This window comes from Chinchilla lanigera, unplaced genomic scaffold, assembly GCF_000276665.1.
Source record: "Chinchilla lanigera isolate Chin_1 unplaced genomic scaffold, ChiLan1.0 scaffold00105, whole genome shotgun sequence".
Lineage (NCBI taxonomy): Eukaryota > Metazoa > Chordata > Mammalia > Rodentia > Chinchillidae > Chinchilla > Chinchilla lanigera.
Window position 1 is genome coordinate 6040338 of NW_004955506.1, and position 3256 is coordinate 6043593.

General features: G+C 51.5%; 1 protein-coding gene across 2 annotated transcripts in view; it reads left to right on the plus strand.

The window, feature by feature from the left end:
• Positions 1-3135: 3135 nt before the first annotated feature.
• Rnf157 (ring finger protein 157) overlaps positions 3136-3256 on the plus strand; it is a gene marked incomplete in the record, with an annotated part of 81685 nt that continues 81564 nt past the window's right edge. Inside the window, 1 exon segment of one of the 2 annotated variants that reach the window (XM_005407444.2) lies at positions 3136-3256. 2 annotated transcript variants of the gene reach the window in all.

Genomic DNA, 3256 nt, shown 5'->3' on the forward strand with positions numbered 1-3256 from the left:
CGGTACCGGGAACCGAACTCACGACCTTGCGCTTGCCAGGCAGGCGCTTTGTCACTGAGCTAAATCCCCAGCCCAGGACTTCTTTTAAAAGGAGTGAATTCATTTACTACATGTTGGCAATAGCCATTGGGGGGCTGGACTATTTTCAGATAAGGAAGCAAAGATTTTTCTTTTTTGTTTTTTTGTTTTTTCCGTTAACAAGAACTGAACTCACGACCTTGTGCTTGCCAGGCAGGCGCTGTGCTACTGAGCTAAACCCCCAGCCCCGGAAGCAAAGATTCTAAGGGTTTAATGCAAGGCTACACCCAAATGGTTAAGGGTCTCAATTTGTCCAACTTAAAATCCAGTGGTCTTTCTCTGCCTCAGCTTCTTTATTTGTAAAGCAGAGGTGTTAACAGCATGCACTTCTAGGGTTCCTGGAAGGGGCAGATGTTTTAATACGTGCCAAGTGTATGAGGCAGTCCTGGAGACACACACACACACACACACACACACACACACACACACACTTCTGTCATGGTTGGTGCAACCACAGGGCCCTCGCAAAAACCTATGCCCTCTTGCTGGGACTTCAGCCTCCACATCTGTGAACTAAATAATCTCCTTTTCTTTCTAAAACACAAAACCCAGGGCCTACTATATAAACAGTGTTCAATAAACTTCCACTAGTATTGTTGTGCTTGTTCACTATTTCAAGCCTGGAATCCTGATTCCTTCGTGGGAGGAGGAGCCCACTTCTAGACTTGGGGAGTGTTAGGGAACAGGGGAATGAACCTCATTGTTTCCCAGCTCCCAGAAGTCTGAGGTGAGGGTAGAACAGATGCTGTAAGCAGCAGGACTGAGCTGCTTGCCTGCAACTTGCAGGCACAGATAAACTCATAAAGGGGAGGGATGACCCCTTTGCAAGCTGAGGGCCCAAAGAACAAAGACTCCTGAACAAAGTCAAGATTATAAGGCAACAATCTACTCTGTGGCATGCTGAAGGCCTTCTATTTTGAGGTGGTGCTGGGTGCTTCTTTCCTTTTATTGTACCTTTACCAAGCAATTACAGTACGAGGCGGGACCAGCATATGGAGAAAGGAGAAACCCCAATTCCCTCCCAAAGGTATGTCTGAGAGCCTTCTAGAGGTTAGGGCCACCAGCTGCAAGGAGAGCTCTGAACTCTGCAGCCTGGGAAGTGCTGTCCGTGGCAGGGACCTGCTCTGAGCTCAGCTCCTCTTTGACATCAGTCCCTATAAATGACAGGGCTGGATGTGGTGGAGCATACCTGTAATCCCAGCACTCTGGAGGGTGAGGCAGGAGGATTGCTGGGAGTTTGAGGCCTGCCTGAGCAATTTAATGACTAAAAACCAAAAGTAAAAAAGAGCTGCGCATGTAGCTCATGTGAAGGTCCTGGGTTCGAGCATATATACATGAGACAGAATAGGTTCCTGTCATCCTGGAAACTTTGGAGGAAACCAAGGCAACTGTATGGGTAACTTTGGCACCAAGTTTGGCTACTGCTGAAAAGAGGCTAATAGTGTTATAGGCAGCTAAGTTAGACAAAAATATTATAGGCCATCAGACAGGGCCAGGCCTGGAAGGAGCCAACATGAAAGACAAGATAAGATACATATTTGCTGTGGGCCAGACCTCGACAAAGGACTAGACAAATGTACCCACATATCTCCCTAGGTGAAAACATCAGGGATTGATATTCTAAATAGGTAGTGATCACCTTGAAGAGTCCCTGAGCCAACTCCTTACAGGAAAGCCCCTGTTCTGTATTCATGCCCCTTCCCCATTTGATCAATTTTACCTGAACAATTCTCATTGGCTGGCCATAGTTTTGTCCATTTTCCCCTTATCTTGGACCCACCTCACCTCGTCGTTTTACTCTATGAAAGTCCCTAGAAAAGACAGAGTCTTGGGCAACCCACTCCAGCTCCCCTTCTGTCCCTGTCTTGGACAGAAGCTTTCTTTCCCCTCAGTAAATATATTCTGCTCTTAACCTCTGTTGTTCCTAAAATTCATTCTTTGATTTTAGAGAACACGAACTCATCCCAGATATCGTTCAGGTTGGGAGTTTTTATTTTCCTGTATCAATACAAGATGCAAAATATAGTCAGGGAAAAGGTAGACCTTGTAAAATAGCCTTCCAAATTTAAGGGAAATAATCACCCCAAGCTCTGAAAGTTGTTGGAAGTCATGTTCTAACAGCTGCAATTTTTGCTGATCAGTCTGCCCTCAGGGGAAAAAAAACCCAAACCCACAAATGAAATAAAAGGTTGAAAACACAAATGTCTGTAATTAAGCTTTGCAATGACGTCTGCCCATCCAGACTTCCCACTGTTTCGTGTGTTTATCCAGGGAGTCCCAGGTCTGCCTTGCCTGACCCTGTCGCCTGTGATGGTTCCTCACTCGCAGATCACAGCAGGTCTTTCTAGTTTCCAAGGTCCAGGGAGAGAGTGAATGTCAGCGTTTCATCCTGAGTTGATGCTCTTAACTTCCGTGCTACTGAGCTGTCCAAGGGGAAAGAGGCAGCATGCATAGAGTTCAGAGCAATATGAAGACCTAAGGGGCCAGGGATGATCACACATTCCCGGCCGGTCACCAGCGTTAACTGGTCTCACTTGGACTTGGTCTCACTAGGCACTAGAGGTCCAGGCGCAGGGGAGGTGCAATGCCTCTCTTCCCCTCCCCTCCCTCCCCTGTTGACGCCTCCTGAGCCCACGCCATGCGCTCCAGCGCGGGAGGCCGAGGGGCACCCTCCTCTCGCGTCTGCGTGGAGTCTGTGAAGGCGGACTGAAGCTGGGGGTCCTGTAAGCAGCGAGGACTGGGCGGCGGTTAAGGACGCGTGCGGACGCTGGGACAAAGACGCGAGAGCTCTGGCCAAGCCTCGCAGGCCGCAGGAGGAGGCGGATCCCTGAGTGGTAATCCCAGTCGCGGAGGGGGCGACGCTGCCCGTGTCCTGTCAACTCGGGGCAGCTCCCGCGGGCCCCACCCCGGCCCCGAACCCCGGGACTAGTCCCCGCTGCCAGTCCCGCAGCAGCCTCAACCCTAGGCACGCGCCCCGGCCCCGCCCCTGCTCGCCGCTAATTGGCTGGGTGAGGACGGGCGCTCCCGCCCCACCGCGTCATTGGCTGAGGCGGCCGCGGACCCCGCGCGAGTCGCCACTGACATCACGCGGCCTGAGGCGGCGGCGCCCCCCGGCTCAGTCCCGCAGCCCCCTCGGCAGAGGCGCCGCCGCGGTGCCCGGCAGAGGATGGTGCGCAGC